Source organism: Pinus tabuliformis, chromosome 5_2 (assembly GCF_031772625.1).
Source record: "Pinus tabuliformis cultivar Carrire ecotype Pingquan chromosome 5_2, CPIR1, whole genome shotgun sequence".
Classification (NCBI taxonomy): Eukaryota; Viridiplantae; Streptophyta; class Pinopsida; order Pinales; family Pinaceae; genus Pinus; species Pinus tabuliformis.
Genome location: NC_142306.1, coordinates 296,840,067 through 296,859,665, shown reverse-complemented (window position 1 = coordinate 296,859,665; position 19,599 = coordinate 296,840,067). Strand labels below are relative to the sequence as shown.

Below are 19,599 nucleotides of genomic sequence, written 5' to 3'. Positions count from 1 at the left end.
CGATTCTGGGGCTAAATCCAAAGGAAAGGTTGGACCGAAGGGTGGAAGAAAAGGACGATGTTACAATTGCAATAAAATGGGCCACTATATGAGGGAGTTCCCTGATAAAAGGGATTCACAGCATGACGATGACCAAAATCACTCTCAAGGCAATCAAAGGAATGGCAGGTCCAATGGAAGAGGTAAAAGAAATGCCGGAAATCAAGGAAGAGGACAACCCTCAAAGAAGGCAAGAAACTCTAGGTATGAATCTAACATTGTTAACAATAAGCAAGATGAATATTGTCTACCAGCGACCCTCTCTACTACTACTCCCTCAGACACACTGGGAAATTGGCTTATTGATAGTGGTGCCTCAAGGCACCTCACTGGTTTTAATGAAGCTCTCCCTAATCTGATAGAGAAGGAGACCAACCTGGAAATTGTTCTTGGGGACAACGAAAAATATCCCGTGAAAGGCGTAGGGAATGTCACTCTTCAATTGAATCAGGGTAATACAATCCATTTGCAAGAAGTCCTATATGTACTTGATCTCAAAAAGAACTTGGTGTCTGTTTCGGCAATGGAAGACAAAGGCTACAAGGTAACCTTCATCGATGGCAAGGTACGTGTATGGAAAAAGAATTTTAAAGAAGCTTTCACTCTTGGGTTTCCAGTCGATTCATTATATCAAGTTGGAGGAAGTCCGTTGGGTGTCATGTCTTGTGACACATCACTTCAGTCTGAACTATGGCATCGGAGGTTTGCTCACCTTCATTATAAAGCTCTACCCAATGCAAGACAAATGGTGACAGGGATGCCCGAGTTCCAAGTAGAGCAAGAAGGTGTATGTCCGGGATGTACCAAAGGGAAGCTCAAAAGGGGACCATTCCCCTCAAGCCTAAGCAAGACCTCCAATATATTGCAGTTGGTTCACTCATACATATTTGGTATGATGCCTGTGAACTCCTTGGGAGGATATTTATATTACCTCACTTTTACAGATGAATATTCTCGTAAGACTTGAATATACTTCTTGAAAAAGAAGGACAAAGTATTCACTTGGTTTCGTCACTTCAAAGCCTTGATCAAGAATCAAACCGAAAAGAAAATCAAGATCTTAAGGATTGATAATGGGACTGAGTATGAATCCAATGAGTTCCATGACTTTTGCAAAGAAGCTGGCATTAAGAGGGAGACTACAACACCATATACTCCTGAGCAGAATGGTGTGGCGGAAAGGAAGAATCGTACGATTGTGGAAGTTGTCCGTGCTATGCTTCACGATCAAAGACTTCTGAAGTTTCTATGGGCCGAAGCTGCGAATACCGCCATATATGTGCAAAACCGATGCCCTCATCAAGCATTGGGTTCCAAGACTCCCGAAGAGATGTTCACTAGTAAGAAACCTGACGTATCTCATTTTAGAATTTTTGGAAGTCCGGTATATTTTCATGTGCCGAAGGAGAAGAGGAATAAATTGGGTGCATCTGGAAAGAAAGGAATCTTCGTGGGCTATAGCAAAAACTCTAAGGGCTATACAATCTATGTGGTTGGTCAAAGGGAAATCGAGATTAGCCATGATGTCACCTTTGACGAAGATATGGCTCTTAGCAAAGTTGACAATCTTCCTACTCAAAGGGGATCTAAAGAAGCTGACACCAGGGAACCAAAGGAAAAGGAAGATGAGACGATGCCCGATGTGGAAGAACCTATGGATCCTATTGATCCCCCTCCGCAAGAACCTTCCTCTTCTAGGAAGAGGCCTTCATGGCTAAGGGGGACACTTGATGATGCTGAAGGGCACGTTGCACCTAGGGGAACCTTCCGGGAAAGTAAGAAGCCGACCAGGTATCAGGGATATTTGACCATCATGAGCACGATCATCTAAAATGAGCCTTTGTCATTCGCAGAAGCTGTCAAGCATCAAGTATGGAAAATGCTATGACTGAGGAATATGAGTCCATCATGAAAAACAATGTCTGCGATGTGGTCCCCAGACACCAGGACAAAGCAGTTGTCACTTCGAAATGGCTTTACAAGATAAAGCATGCAGTTGATGGAAGTGCAGAAAAGTATAAGGTTCGTTTTGTCGCTCGTGGCTTCTCTCAGAAGGAAGGTATAGACTATGACAAGATATTTGCACTGGTTGCCCGATATACCACCATCCGCTCAATCATAGCCCTTGCAGCTTCGCAAGGATGGAACCTACATCAGATGGATGTCAAGACCGCATTCTTGCATGGTTCGATCGAAGAGGAGGTCTATGTGGAGCAACCTGAAGGATTTGAGATTCATGATCAAGAATCTCACGTGTGCAGATTGAAGAAAGCCCTCTATGGGCTAAAGCAGGCACCTCAAGCATGGTATGAGAGGATCGATAGCTACCTGATGAAGCTGGGATTCACTAGGAGTGAAGCCGACCCTAACCTTTACTTTAAGGTTGAAGATGACAAACCTCTCATACTAGTGCTGTACGTTGACGACCTCTTTCTAACAGGTGCAAACCCTCTCATTCTCAAATGTAAGAGGGAGTTGGCTTCCGAGTTCGAGATGAAAGACCTAGGACTGATGCACTATTTCCTAGGACTGGAAGTTTGGCAGAAACCAGGGGAGATTTTCCTATCTCAGGGAAAATACGTGGTGAAAATATTGGAGAGATTCGGTATGGTGGACTGCAAGCCCGTGACTACCCCGATGGAGCTTGACTTCAAGAAGTTAAGTGGTAGTGTTGCCGGACCTGTTTTACGAAATGCTACCTAGTATCGTCGACTCGTCGGAGCATTGATGTTCTTGGTGAATTCCCGTCTAGATATGTGCTTTGCAGTCAACACGTTGAGTCAACATATGGTTGAGCCTCACCACACACATTGGATTGGTGCCAAGAATCTGTTGAGATATCTTCGTGGCACAATCACTCATGGGTTGAGATACACTACCGGAGATGTGAGACTACTTGGATATACCGATGTTGATTGGGCAGGCAGTGTGGTTGAACGAAAGAGCACTTCCGGGTGTTGTTTCTCTCTGGGATCTGCATCGATATCTTGGATGAGCAGGAAGAAGAAGTCGGTGGCTTTGAGCACTGCTGAGGCAGAGTACATTGCTACTAGTATGGCCTTTTGTGAGGCGGTCTGGTTGCAAAAGCTCTTCAGTGAGCTATTTGGATTTACATTGGATACCACCGTGATCCTGTGTGACAACCAGAGCGGGATTCGTTTATCAGAGAATCCCGTATTTCATGATCTCTCCAAGCATATCGATATCAGGTACCACTATATTCGGGATATGGTGCAGCAGGGAGCAATAAGGCTCCAACATATCGGTACAGATGAATAGGTCGCCAACATTTTGATGAAGCCCCTGGGAAAGGTCAAATTCTTGACTTTCCGAGAACGACTTGGTGTCGTTCAGAGACCCTCTTATGAGGGTCGAGTATGATGTATTGAGCTCTGGGAGCTCAGGGGGGCGCGGGGTACTTCTTGGAGCGACATGCGACCACAGGGCGACTCACCATCCCCTGGTGGTGCACTATGTACAGGGTGAAAGGTTCAACCTTCCCCTGTGACACCCCATGGCGACTGTAGGACAAGATGATTACTTCTCCTGTGGGCCAGGATGATTAGTTCTCCATGGCGACTGTAGGACATGATGATTAGTTCTCTTGTGGGCCAGGATGATTAGTTCCCCGTGGCGACTGTGAAACAAGGTGATTAGTTCTCCTATGGGCCGGGATGATTAGTTCTCTTGTGGCAACTATTGGACAGGATGATTTGTTCTCCTGTGGACAAGATGATTAGTTCTCCTGTCGAGGCATCCTATCCATGCAGTCTGGGACTCATGGGAAGTACCTCTCATCTGATCAATGAGTACGAAATTGGGGTTAGGGACCATTAGTAGTACTATCGATGGATGCATCGTTGTATCTATTGTACTCCCTATGCTAGGATGACCTCCATTGATCTAGGATCAATGATACTGATCTGGGATTAGTGAGAGTGGTATGACACACTCTGAGACTGACTTCGAGTCAGTGGAGGATGGTATGATACATCCTCGATCATTTCTTCTTCTTCATAGTTCGAGCAGAGCAAAGCAGGGCCAAGCAGTGCAGGGCAATGCATTTGATGGCTGGGATAGTAGCGACGGTCAGACGGATTGTAGATGGAGTTCTCTCTAGTTGAGAGGGAGTGTTAAAATTGGCAACTAGGGCCAAACTCCATGTGGGTCACCTCATTTATGGCAGCTAATATTTTTCCTAGATTCCTCTTATCGAGAGGTGTAGGATTGATCTAAAGATCATCTGTTTCCGGCAAGTATTTATGGAGATATGAATTTATTTGTATTTACTTGACAAATTGTCGAGGTCAGCCAACAGTTAAATGTGTGGCACACATGCCCAGTGAATCATATAAATACAGGAGAGGTTGATTCATTTTCTCATCATCTCATCTCACTCATTCTTCTCTCTCTCTCCTTAGCTTTGGGTTATACAAGGAGCAGCTCACACGTGGGAAGAAGTAGGACGCAAAAGCTGCTGAAGGTCTCTTTGACCTGCGTTGACTCATCAAGGGTGCGGTTTTGGTGTGGCTGCCTCTCCTAGATAGGCCGCAGATTTTGCCACAAAAATCAAGGCAATCCGTCCACAGGTTTGACCAACATTGACTGCCCCAGTTTTGGGCAGCAGGTTGACTTCAGTCAACATCCGTTTGACCAGCATTGACTGCCCTAGTTTTGGGCAGCAGGTTGACTTCAGTTAACATCAGTTTGACTGTGTTTTTGGGGCTATTCAAGGGTTGTTTCTGTAGGCTGTTCGAGGGCTAGTTGACCAGAAATTGACCAAGCATATTGGAGGTCAATTTCAACTCGTTTGACCAAGTTTGACTTTGCTGATCTAGGGTTTGCTGCTGCTGATATAAATTACAGAATTTTGATTTTGTACTATTTCTCTCTGCTGAACTATTGAAGATAAAAAGAGATTTGATCAAAGGGTTTCCCCGCATTGGGGTTTGTCCCTGGCTAGCCGCCACATCTTGTGTTTCTTGTCTTGGCTTGTTTTTTGTTGATCGTTTAATGTTCTATCTGCACTTTATTTAATGTATATGTGATTGCTAATCTGTGGCTAATAAGAAGAAAAGAAGTAAACTGCTCTAAGCATAGACCATACCATAATTTAACAGATTTGCCAGTAGAGCCACGTTTCAATTGCCAGTTGTCAGATCAGTGTCCCGGAGGCAGAGTGAATGGGTTTCAGAGGTAGAGGGAGGCTATATGTCTCACCTGGAGGCATTTTTGGGCTTGTACGAATTATCTACGCAGGTAGTGCGCATTTCTGGATTGTAGAGCGAGCAACAAGAGAAGTGCAAGTTTGCTAGGAGAGGCCAGATCAGTTGCAGAGGGAGACAATGGTGTCTTCTAGATTATTTTGCCGGTAGAAGATTGCCAGAGCTTTGCCATATTTGCAGGAAGATCACTGTACTCTTGAATTTGCCGAAGAAATAATAAAACCCTCATTTGTTGCACTGGTTTTCCCTATGGGGTTTTTCCAGGGACAATTGTCCAAAGACAACGATGTCTATTTTTGTGTGTGTGCATGTCTTTCTCAGTTTCGTATTTTATAATTCCGAAACATTTTTATTGTGAAGAATGCAATTGTGAATTTATCGTTATATGTGGAATAATAATTCAGAAGACGAATAAACTGTTAACAGTTAGAAGATAAATATCTAGTATTTGCATTCAAGTAATTTTCACAGCAGCCAGTAGCCCCTGCGATCCACCTTGTAGCCGATGTGATGTTCCATTCATATCTCCACCACCTACATCAATCATATTTCCCCTCGCCTGTTTGTTAGGATCACATGTTGGAAGGTGGGCTTCTCGTCAAAATGTACTTTATTCATTTTGTATTCAGGTGCTTATGCTTGTATTTTGCACATTTTGCCATGAATTATGTTGGTTGATGTAGCTCGGATAGGTGTTCTGTGAAAATTCCAATACCAGAACCCTATTGCAGCAACTGATATTATTTCTCCTAATAGTTAATTAATTAACAATTTATCTGCTACGGAAAATATCAAAATAAATACACCGCAACTTTCAAAAATAAAATTATGCGAAAAATAAATTTTGGAAGTTGAGAAATTCTAGCATAGATACATAAAATTAACACAATTATTTTTGGACAAAAGTCCCCGAAAAAACCCGATGCGGGAAAACTAGTGCAACAGCTGAGGGTTTTATTATTATGTAGTAGTGATAAATTCTGAGTACAACACGATGCCGAAATTTGGCAATCCTACAGAGAAAAATACTGGAAAAAATCTAGTGAGGAATTTCATCACCCCACAGACAATCCCTGGCACAACTTTCCTTCAGAAACTCGGTCCTCTAACCCTCTGCTTTAGCCTTTGTGCATCCTGCTTGATGTCAAGCCTCTGACTAGTCTCTGATGAAGTCGTTTTTCCCTCTGTTGGCTGGAAAAATGCTTCTCCGACAATCTGGGACTCCTTCCCAACCTCTTGAACTGAAGTGTCTTTCCCTCTCAACAAATCAAACTTGCCTCTAGAAGCTACTGCGTTGCCCCTGCGTCAGCTTCTCTGTGGCTTTTCTACCTCTCTGCAAATGCACTCACTAGATCTGGAATACTTCCTCCAGCCTCACTGTCTCTACCCCCACACACTGCTTTGGTCTCTAGCTCTCTCTGGCAACTGACTGTTGCTACTCTGGGTATCGATCTGCCAAGAAATCGAATTGCTCAAGTGTTTTCTCCATCACCACATCGACCTCCTCCTATAATCCACTGTTGAAGCACCAACAACGAAGATTAAAACATAATCGATGGCTAGGATCATCTCTGGATCGATCCGTGTGAGTTTCTAGATGATTATCGCCTTGACTTAATTAATAATGATTGGTTAACCATATTTCCTAAGTTTAGACTTAGGAAATATTTAAAAATTGGTTAATAATCTAATTAAGTCATTTCTAGGCGAAATTTCCAGAAACGATTTCTAGGTTTTGGAGATCTCATGTATTCTAGCCTCTCCACCAATTTTCGTTGCTAGAACATATCTGATGCTACAAAAACTAACACTCCCTCTTAGCAAGGAATGTGTTCTAGTGCCGCACTCCTTGCCACAACACCCTGTCTTTGCATCATCTCCTATCACGCTGCTGATGTCTAGCCATATTGCTGATCAACCACGACGCAAATTTGATATACACTGCATCTGTGTTGCTGCTGGCACTGCAATTCTGCTGTCAGCACTGCATCTTCACTGCAACTCCCTCTCGTATGTTGCTGCTGCAACTACAACTACTGCAACTGAGAAGCATCCAAAATACCGAATCAACTATTTCAGTATGATGCATCTGCCTCCCAAGTCTCCGACAGTTACTAGAATTTGTAGTCTCACTGAAGAATCTGCACTGTTGCTGACTCTGCATTATGCCAAATCTGCACCGCGCTCCTTAACACCTGACTTCTACTAGTCTCTATAACCATCACTTGGTCTCTGACTGTATCAACTGCCATTGATCCATCCTGCTACTGAATACTATGGGCCCCTGTAGCCAGGTAATGATCCATGAGGTGGATTCCTTAAGGATCCTGCCCAATTGTAGCGCTTTGGGGCTACGACACCAAGTCATCCCACCTCACTCCTGAAGGTATATCGACGAACATAGCGAATACTTCCTCCATCTTGGAGGAAATCTTATTGATCTTTGTTGAAGCTGCGTGCTAGTTATGCTCCTCCTCCTTGTCGTTCTTCCTGAGAGGACACTGGGTACTGAAGTAACTGAGCTCACCACACTTGAAGCACTTGACCTTTGACAAGTCCTCCTTCTTTCTCTGCTTCCCCTGTCCCTAATTGGGACCCTTTGATGCGAAGTCCACATTCTCCTCCTCCTTCAGCGTCTTTTATCCGACGTTGCTGCCTTTGATGGAGCTCTTTAGCAGAACTCATCTCAAATCCTCTTGCTGTAAATTGACCCACATTCTATCCCAGTCTGGTAGCATATCTTTGACTAATATGCTTTAGAGAAAGACCTGCTAATCCTCTGAGACACTATTGAGTGCCAATCGCACTAGCTCTGTGGGTTTAGGCACTGCCCCAATAGCTGACAATTAGTCTCGGACCTCCTGAAACCTGGTAAGGAAGGGGTGTATGCCCTCCCCTTTCTGCATTCGGATGAGTCTCAACTTCTCCTCTAGGTACATCTTCCGCTACTTGGAAGTACCCTGGTACAATGTGGAGAGAGCATCCCACATTTGTTTGGCAGTATCTTTGCCAGCTATATGTGATACAACATGATCCCTGACTCCATCTAGGATCAACCGCTTCTTCTGCACCATCTCTTTCTTGTATTCTTTTTGCTGATCTACATCCCGAGGAACCGCCACTACAACATCAATATAGACTTTCAGGCCATATTCATCTAGAAGGAAGGACATCCTTGCCTTCTAGATGATGTAGTTGGAAGCTCCATCCAACCTGTCCTGATCACGAAGCCCAACAGTGGCCATCTCAACGAACTGTCAAAAAATTCCTCTTTCCTTTTCTTGGTTGCTTCCCAACTACTCGCACTCCCTTCTGGGGTGAGAAGATCTGCTCACAGCTACTACCAATCTGCAAGGAAAATCAAACTTCTTGAGACTAGAAGTTCTCGAAGGAAAATTTTCCCTCTGTGTGTGCTCTTCTCTCTTCCACCGTATTGTTACAAAACCCTTACGTCCATCTAGAGATCTTCCCAATGAAAGCACTGAGATGCTCCCTCTACCTCTGGAATCACTCGATTTGGAAGGATCAAATTTTTCTGCCCCTTACTCAGAAAAAATCGGTCTTCTTCAAGCAATTCGACCTCCTTGCAAAAGACTGTGTTTCCCTTGCGAATACCGGCCTGCTGCCCACACTGAGAAGTGAAATTCCTTCTTTTCGCCTTTGATCTCTCCGACTGATCAACTGCACTTTGATACCATGTGAAAATTCCAATTACGGAATCCTATTGCAGCAACTAATATTATTTCTCCTAATTGTTAATTAATTAACAATTTATCTGCTACGACAAATATCGAAATAAATACACTGCAACCTTCACAAATAAATTCTGCAGAAAAATAAAACGCTGGAAGCTGAGAAAATGTAGCACACACACACACACATAAAATTAACACAATTTTTTTTGGACAAAAGTCCTCGGAAAAACCCAATTCGAGAAAATCAATGGAGCAACTGAGGGTTTTATTATTATGCAACAATGCGAAATTTTGAGTACAACTGGATGCCGAAATCTGGCAATCCCACAAAGAAAAATACTGGCAAAAATCTAGTGAGGAATTTCCTCACCCCACAGGCAATCCCTGGCACAACTTGTTTTCAGAAACTTGGCCCTCTGACCCTTTGGGTCAGCCTCTATGCAACTTGCTTGATGTCAAGTCTCTGATTGGTCTCTGAAGAAGTCATTATGCCCTCTGTTAGCTGGAAAAATGCTTCTCCGGCACTTTGGGACTCCTTCCCGGCCTCTGGAACTAAAGACGTCTTTCCCTCTCACAAAATTGAACTTGCCTCTAGAAGCTACTGCGTTGCCCCTGCATCAACTTTTTTGTGGCTCTTCCACCTCTCTGCAAATGAACTCACTAGATTTGGAATACTTTCTCCAGCCTCACTGTCTCTTTCCCTCACACATTGCTTTGATCTCTAGCTCTCTCAGGCAACTAACTGCTGCTACTTTGAAAATCAATCTGCCAAGAAATCAAACTGCTCAAGTGTTTTCTCCATCACCACATCAACCTTCTCTTATAATCCTCTGTTGGAGCACCAATGAACAAGATTAAAACATAATCGATGGCTGGGATCATCTTTGGATCGATCTGTGTGAGTTTCTAGATGATTCTCACCTTGAATTAATTAACACTAATTAATTAACCATATTCCATAAGTTTAGACTTAGGAAATATTTAAAAATTATTTAATAATCTAATTCAGTCATTTCTAGGCGGAATTTCCAGAAACCATTTCTGGGTTTTGGAGATCTCATGTATTCTAGTCTCTCCACCAAATTTCATGGCTAGAACACATCTGATGCTACAAAAACTAACATGTTCTAGCATTAGGTGGTGTTGGTGAGGCTAAGAACACAAGAGCAGAAAATATCTCCAAGCCCAAGTTATTATTTTGAATGTAAATGTCTTAATTAAATTAATTAATTAGTTTTCAATTATTTTCTTAAGTTTTAACATAGAGAAATAGATTAATTAATTAGTAATAGTTGAGATGTGGTCAATTTTCCTCTAGAGACTTTTAGTAAAGTTTATAAGTAATCTTAGCCATCGGTTAGATCATTTTAGATCTAAACCTTGGCCATTGATTTATCAACAAGAGATTATAAAGGAAATCAATGGGTAGTTGTGGATATAAATTCATTGTAGTGAAGAGGGTGCAATGATAGCATGACGTTTGACACCAGTGACAGTTTCAACAACAGTTGAAGCAATAATTTTTTTCTGGTTTTTCTTTCATTAGTATTCTTCCAGTTTCTGTGATCCAGAAGAGGAATTCTCCTAGAGTTATTCTACAGACAGAGAGGCCAAGATTGCCAGGAGAGGCCGTATGAGTTTCCAATTTAGCGAATCGATATTTCCAGTTGCAGAGCGAATTGCAGGGAATTAGTTCTATAGAAGGAAGGATGGATTGCAGTGGATTCGTAATAGATTGCAATAGTAGTAGTGCAAATTGCAAGAAAGGTCGTGTCAGGGTGTAGAGGGAGGTTGTGATCCTTCTAGTGGTCAGATCAACCTGTGGAGGTGAATAAATATTTTTTCAGAGATTTGTCATGGTTTGGAAAGTAGTTGTAATATTTATCAATTGCAGAATTCGCTGAAGATTAATAATAAAACCCTCAGATTTGAAGAATTGGTTTTCACTTTGGGGTTTTCTCAGGGACGCTTTTTCCAAAAATTTTGTGTCCATTTTGTGATTTGTTTTCTTCTTAGATTTTTCGCAATTTATTTAATGGGTGAAATTCGCAGTTGTGTTTTATTCATTATTTGCAGTAAATAATTTGTTGGGACAAATAATCTGTTTAAATATAGGAGAATAATAACCGAATTAACTGCAAATCATTTTTTCACAAATTATGGGGTGACTTGGAAGAAAGAAGGGTATTGGTTGTAGTCTTGTTCCCACACCTTAAATGGGGGTTTTAATTTTCTATCCTAGTCGAGCGAGAGTGCCTCTGATGGCTTATTGCTTTAGGAAGGGGCATTACTTGGGAATCCATGATTAAAATAGTGTGTCCCATCTATTCCTTTCCATACTTGTCACTCCCCTCTGTACATTACGAGCCCTTATTCCACCTCCCTTTTCTAGGTCCATTGGGGTCTAGCACACCCGCTCCCCTTTTCCACATATCTGGGTTGGGCTTGGAAACATTTCCTCGAGAGGTTGATGCAGCTAAAAAAAACGAGAAATAGCATACAATGGCCACAAGCAATAAACAAAAGAAAGAAAATTATAAAAATGGATGGTTGGGACATTAATATTAGCATGTGGGAAAAATCCAAGCATGAGCTCTACCCCTTATCATTATGGCCATCACCTGGTTCTTGGGGCCAATGTTTCCTTATCACATCACAAAAAGGAACCCTTGCATGTCCCAACCCTTGGTGGGCAATGAACTTCCCCACCACTAAGGGGGTAACCATTTCTACACATCATTCAAAGCATGCTCTCATTTCCTAGATCTTCGAATAGTAATATAAAGAAAAAGGAAGAAAAAACAAAAGGCAATAAGGGGTGGAAAAACAAAGGATGGGGTAACTCATGCATCCATGATTGCTCCCTCCTCACATATGTATGCCCAATATGTGGAATTCCTCATTATTGCTACCCCTTTGACCATGGCATTTGGCCTTGAGACCCCTTCTCCCCTTCCGTTCCATCATTATTCACATGACACCTATTGATTGAAGGGAGGATTGAGGACATGTCACTTCCCTTTAAGGGTTGGAAATGCCTAATAGGGTAATCTTTTAGCCACTCGTACTTAGGGAGGTAACACTTTTACGTGACTAAGGCCCCAATTTTGGAAGAGGAACCCTTGTATGAAGTTTCACATTGCGCGTTACTTGCAATCTTGGTTCACTTAGATGCAACAATGATTAAATGTACTATAGAGGAAAATAAAAATGGGGACATGACACATCAAAAATTCATGGGTCAAAAAGGCATTAAATTTTGGAGGTCATTCACAAAGGGAAAAATGGATTTATTAAGAAAAAATGACTCCTTGGACCTTGGTGGTAAAGTCAAAGTGATTTTTTTGAGGATATTAGTCGAAAATATTATTTTTTGGATTAATAAAAAAAGGGTTTAAGAAAAATTCGAATTTTTCCTCAAAAAATAAAAAATCAACGGTGGAGATCAAGTTATTTTCAAAGGAAGATCAACAAATGAGATTATTTTGACAAGGACCAAGCTAAATAGCCATTATTTCCACTTGGAGGGGTTTTTCTTCTCTCATTTTCTATATAAGGAAGCTATAAAGCTCCTTATTTCATCTTTGAATGATGTAATCTGTAACGCATGTACTGAGCCTTGCTCTGCTGGAATTGTATTTCTCATAATAAAAAGACTTTGGTGCTTCAATTCATGATGTTCTTCTATTTGCTGATTTGTGGTATGTGCTAGTAATTTTTCATGCTCTATATTATATGGAATTGTATTTCTCATGATAAAAAGACTTTGGGGTTTCAATTCATGATGTTCTTCTATTTGCTGATTTGCGGTATGTGCTAGTAATTTTTCATGCTCTATATTATATGCACTTTATAAATTGTTATTTCATTTGCTACAAGAAAAAACATCTATTGGTACATGAATCTTGCCTTAGGTGTTCGGTCTAGATCTATACCCATAGATCTAGATTCCTCATGATCTAAATTCATCATTTAATTTTAAAAAGAGATCTATAGATATGCTAGCCCTCGGTCTCCAAGTTCACAGATTGTGGAGAAGAATCGACCATGTTTGGATTTTGAGCTTTCATTTTGCAGTGTACCTTGCAAGAGGGTTTGGGCTAGTGATTCTTTCACATACATCATTTATTTTAAAATCTCTCTCAAAAAAATATAATATCTCTCTCTCTCTTGTGATATAACGAAATTTACATGCTATTAAGAGTTAATTTACTCTTGTAAATAGTGTAAATATTTGCAAACTATTTCTCCACTAACCCTTTTATTTTAATTCTAATCCATTTTTAAATCTTGTATAGCGTTTGGGGTTTTGAATTTGAAATTTTTGTATATATTGTGAAAATTTCTAACATGGAATTCTACTGCAGTAACTGATTTATTTCTCCTACTTATTTTCCACAATAAATTATTTACAAAACCCTTCAGTAAACATTAAAATTGTTGACCTAGATTGTCATTGATGTCAATATGGCAATATTCTGGATGAGTAAACAATGATGTGAGGCCAAGGAGAAGTAGAGCAGATCCGTGAAGAAATAGGAGCAAGAAGCCATGAGGAGAAACCAGAGGAAAGCCAAGACAGTCAAGCTATTGGAGAGAATATCGGAAGTCATAGGAGCTATTAGAGCAGAGCTATCAAAGCAGAGAAATCCACAGGAAAGTCAAGTAAGTGTAAGAGCGGGAGATTGAGGAGGAGCCATATCGGGAGTATCGCATGTAATATATGCCAAAGAAGTTAATAGAGGAGCCAAAAGAGCAGAGGAGTATATAATATCGACAGAAATCAAGAAGACGGATGAAGAGTGAATGCACGTGGTTATATTCCAAAAGGCGGGTTTGTAATAGTGGCAGTGGTTTTCGGGTGGACGCTAGGCGGTAAGTGGTATTTAGAGGAGAGCGCTCGATTCCATTAACTGAGCGACATGTAGCACAAGGGTGGAGAGAGAAAACCGCTTTATCGGGCGGGTATTCTCCGTGCTATTTGTCCACCCGAAATCTCTGATAGCCGTTGGATCTAGCGCGAGTTAATCTACGGTGGAGAATGAGCCTGATAAAGGTAAGCATCGATAAACGCACCAAGGCTATGGAAAAGCGGAAAATGCAAGTTCCCGTGTGTTTGTGTATATTCCCATTATACGAGGGTTATAATAGAATTAAAGGGGATAAAGGGTTATGGGTTAAGTTCGCATTAACCAAAGTTAAGAACGGAGGAGTATATATATATATTATATAGATGTGATACAATACACGGGCCCGAGGATTCCATTGTAATACACTTTAAAGTTACATCGCATCCGCCATATCGCAAGCCTCTTTAAAGCCTTGCCACATTAAAATGCCGATTGCGATACGTATGCGGACCCGCTACAACGTTATAACATGCCCTATTGTAATATCACATCCGTCGCAATATCACAAGCCTTGTTAAAGTTTTTGCCACATTGAAATCCGTTGATTGCGATATAATTACGGACCCGACTACACCATTATAGCATGGCTTAATCAAATGTCGCATCCGCGGTAATCGCAATGTACAAAGGAATGTCAATCCGGGGATTGCGATAAGGGTATGGACCCGACGGACTTATTAATAACTGTTTAATACCATATCGCATTTGCTTCGTCAGCAGGGAATTAGCTATGTTATGTGCGAACCTTCGGAAGTGGTGATTGTGATAAAAGGATGACGTGGCATGTGGGACCTCTATATGGCTATAGTCTCTCTTATATGGTTTCCGTGAACAATTAATGTATATTGTATGAATATTAAAAAGGGCCTCTTTGATATTTTTTAATATGCAACACTATTGTAATTCGGCCTCTCTTCCACATTAACGTGTCCTGTGTGTATTGATGGATTTGAAGAGACAGAGGAAGCCGAAGAGTGAGCGCAGAGGAAGCTGAAAGATCAAGCGAGCATTGAGGAAGCCGAAGAGCCAGCGGAGAAAGGAAGCCAAAGGTCAGGGGTATCAGGAATATAAAACAGAGAACAAGGAAAGTTTAGGGTAACTAGCAAACTGTAAGAAAATAAAGGAAGTCGAAGCTCTGGCAGAAATGGAAGGAACAAGAGGACAGAAGTAAGTCATAGGCCCAACAGGGTTGGGAGCAGAGAATTACAACCAAACAGATCCAGACAGTTTACAGCAGAGGGTTGGAGCCCTTGAGGTTGGTGCCTCAAAACTGAAAGGATTGGTGTCCTGGGAGTTGGTGCTCCTAAATTCAAGGTTGGTGCCTTGACAAGACAGAGTTGGTGCTCTGGAGGTTGGAGCCTCACAAAGAGTCCAAGTTGGTGCTTGGCAACTGATTGAAATCATATATATATATATATATATTGTACTTGATTTATTGCAAAGATCACATTAATAAAAGCATCTATTCCTGTTATCTATTTTTGTGTTCCAAATATAAATGTTTTTAACTGATAAAATTAATAATTGAAAAAGAAATACTGATTCACCCCCCCCTCTCAGTATTTCCAACAAAAATAAATTCTACTGCAGTTATCATATAATAGCATAGAGAAAATAACAGTGATATACAAGCATAAGAATCAATCATATCAACACAGTTATTTTTGGACAATTGTCCCTAGAAAAATCCAATGCGGGAAAACCGGTGCAATAGATGAAGGTTTATATATTAATCTTCAACAACAATATCTTTACAAGGAACGACTCTACCAAATATTGAGATACTTCTGAGAGAAAACACCTGAGACAATTTTCCTGCTCTCTCGAAGAAGTTTTGACACCCTCAAGACCCTCTATCCTCCTTTCCGTCACTTCTGCGTCACTCTTGCGTGAGGACTGCGTCTCCAGTTGTGCTGTCTCACTGACCTTCCCTATGCGCTGTTTCTCATATGCTTTGCGTCACCTCGTCCTCAGTCCCTCTGAAATCGAACTCCTCCTCCTTGAGAATCGATTTCCCTCGGGTTACTGAGTATTTGCCCAGTGTGTCTCCAAATTACTCTCAAGTCTTCTCTTATACTTTTCCTGTTGATGAATCAACAGCCAATATTAAGTCTCTAATGAACGGCTAAGATTAAAACATACTTGATCCTCGTCTCTTAGAAGCTTCTCACCCATATCTTTATTAATACCCATTAATATTTGTATTTTTCTAAGTTTAGACTTAGGAACCGATTAAAAATATTAATTATTTTAATAAATCCTCATTCGGGTGGAATTTCTCCAAACGATTTCTGGGTCTTGGAGATCTCATGTGTTCTAGCCCCTCCATAAAATTTCGGAGCTAGAGCACATCCGATGCTACTCTCAGATGCTTTGTGTCACCTCTTCCTCAGTCCCTGATTGATGCTGATACCCTCCTCTTCCTTCACCTTGTAACTCTCCCTTTGAAATCAAACTCCTTCTCCTTGAGAATCGATTTCCCTCAGGTTATTAAGTATTTGCTCGGTTTGTTTCCAAATGACTTTCAAGTCTTCTCTTATACTTTTCTTGTTGATGAATCAACGACTGAGATTAAGTCTCTAATGAATGGCTAAGATTAAAACATACTTGATCCTCGTCTCTTAGAAGCTTCTCACCCATATCTTTATTAATACCCATTAATATTTTTATTTTCCTAAGTTTAGACTTAGGAACCCATTAAAAATATTAATTATTTTAATAACTCCTCATCCGAGTGGAATTTCTCCAAACAATTTCTAGGGCTTGGAGATCTCATGTGTTCTAGCCCCTCCACAAAATTTCAGAGCTAGAGCACATCCGATGCTACCCAAAATTAACACTCCCTCTCAGCGAGGACTGTACTCTAGCAATACTTCCCAATAGAGGCATCACATTGATCCACGACATCGGTCCTCTGCATTGTTGATGCTCGACCCGCCGCCCCTCATCTACTGCGTTGCTGCAACCTGTACAGCTGCCCATGACGCTGCAACTGTCATTGCTACATCTGTACTGCAACTCCCTCTGAATATGCTGCATCATGCTGCCCATAGCACTGCCACTGCTAACTGCTGCACTGCAACTCCCTATACGATTGGCTTCTACTACTGAAACGAATTCTTCACCATCCTCATCCTCTCCCTGAAATAAACAAACTTTGTTCTTCCTAGAGCCTTTGTGAGAATGTCTGCCACCTGTTCTCCTGTTGGGGTGTACCTCAACTGTACTGCCCCTTGTTGGACATAGTCTCTGATAAAGTGATACCTGATATCAATTTGCTTTGACCGATCATGAAAAATTGGATTCTCAAAGAGCTTTAAGCAACTCTGATTATCACACAAAATACTGGCCGCTTCCATCTTTCTCCTGAATAGATTCACAAGCAATTGCCTAAACCATATGGCTTCGCACGAAGCTGTGCTAGCTGGCATATATTCAGCTTCAGCTAAGCTCAGAGCGACGGATTTTTGTTTCCTACTACACCAGGAGGTCATTCTCGATCCAATGTTGAAACAGTCTCCAGTGGTACTTTTCCGATCTACTGAACTTCCAGCCCAAACTGCGTCAGTGAACCCACCCAGCTTAATGCCATTGCCTTGGGTGTAGATTAGTCCATGCTCGATTGTTCCTCGTGTATATCTGAGGACATGCTTGGCTGCTGCCCAATGCGCCCTCTTTGGTTCCACCATGAATTGACTGAGGGCGTTGACAATGTAACAAATGTCTGGCTTGGTATTGACCAGATACATCAAGGACCCTATGAGCTGCCTGTACAAGGTGGGATTGACTTATTTATCTTCGGATGCATCAATCTTCTTCCAGTTGGTGATAATTGGAGTAGCCGCAGGTCTACAGTCCTGCATTCTAAACCTTTTCAAAATCTTTGTAGCGTATCTCCCTTGTCCAAGAAACATCCCACCCGTCTGCTGCCAAACTTCCAAGCCCAAGAAATAATGCATCTGTCCCAAATCCTTCATGTCGAATTCTGTGGTTAGGTTCTCCTTGCAATCTTTGATGAGCCTGGATGATCATGTCAGAAAAAGATCATCCACATATAACACCAGGATTAGAGGCTCATTCTCCACAACCAGATGGTAGAGGTTAGGATCTGTGTCACTCTTGACGAATCCCATCTTCTGCACGTAGGCATCAATTCGACTGTACCATGCTCCAGGTGCCTGTTTAAGCCCATACAAAGCTTTATTCAACCTGCATACATGAGATTTCTTCTCATGTGTCTCAAAACCCTCTGGTTGTTCAATGTATACTTCTTCTTCTATCAACCCGTTCAAGAACGTCGTCTTGACGTCCATCTGGTGAATCTCCCACCCCATTTGTGCTGCAAGGGATATCAACACATCCGATGCTACCCAAAATCAACACTCCCTCTTAGCGAGGACTGTGCTTTAGCAATACTTCCCAATAGAACCATCACACTGATCCACGACATCGGTCCTCTATGTTGTTGATGCTTGGCCTGCTGCCCCTCATCTACTGCGCTGCTGCAACCTGTACTGTTGCCCATGACACTGCAACTATCACTGCTACATTTGTACTGCAACTCCCTTTGAATATGTTGCATCATGCTACCCATAGCACTGCCACTGCTAACTGCTGCACTGCAACTCTCTATATTATCGGCTTCTGCTACTGAATCAAATTCTTCACCATCCCCATCTTCTCGCTGAAATAAAAAAACTTTGTTCTTCCTAGAGCCTTGGTGAGAATGTCTGCCACATGTTCTCCTGTTGGGGTGTACCTCAACTGTACTGCCCCTCATTAGACACAGTCTCTGATAAAGTGACACCTAATATCAAAGTTCTTCGACCGATCATGAAAGACTGGATTCTCAGAGAGACTTATACAACTTTGATTATCACACAAAACTGATCGCTTCCGTCTTTTTCTGAATAGATTCACAAGCAATTTCTTAAGCCATATGGCTTCGCACGAAGCTATGCTAGCTGCCATATACTCAGCTTCAACTGAGCTTAGAGCCACGGATTTTTGTTTCCTACCACACCAGGAGGTCATTCTCAATCCAATGTTGAAACAATACCCAGTGGTACTTTTCTGATCTACTGAACTTCCAGCCCAATCTGCGTCAGTGAACCCACCCAGCCTGATGTCATTGCCTTGGGTGTAGATAAGTCCATGTTCGACTGTTCCTCGTATATATCTGAGAACATGCTTGGCTGCTGCCTAGTGTGCCCTCTTTGGTTCCTCCATGAAATGACTGAGGGTGTTGACAATGTAACAAATGTCTGGCCTGGTATTTACTAGATACATCAGGGACCCTATGAGCTACCCGTACAAGGTGGGATCGACTTCTTTATCTTCGGATGCATCAATCTTCTTTCAGTTTGTGATCATTGGAGTAGCCATAGGTCTACAGTCTTGCATTCTGAACCTTTTCAAAATCTTGTAGTGTATCTCCCTTGTCCAAGGAAAATTCTACCCTTCTGCTGCCAAACTTCCAACCTCAGGAAATAATGCATCCGTCCCAAATCTTCATGTCAAATTTTGTGGCTAGGTTCTCCTTGCAATCTTTGATGAGCCTGGATGATCTTGTCAGAAAACGATCATCCACATATAACACCAGGATTAGAGACTCATTCTCTACAACCAAATAGTAGAGGTTAGGACCTGCGTCACTCTTGACGAATCCCATCTTCTACAAGTAGGCATCAATTCGACCGTACCATGCTCTAGGGGCCTATTTAAGCCCAT

At 41.7% G+C, this 19,599-nt stretch overlaps 1 protein-coding gene across 1 annotated transcript in view; it reads left to right on the top strand.

Annotated features, from left to right (window-relative positions):
- The window catches only part of LOC149158726 (putative ABC transporter C family member 15), a 399,865-nt gene that overhangs the window by 45,908 nt on the left and 334,358 nt on the right, over nucleotides 1–19,599 (top strand). The window lies entirely within an intron of this gene.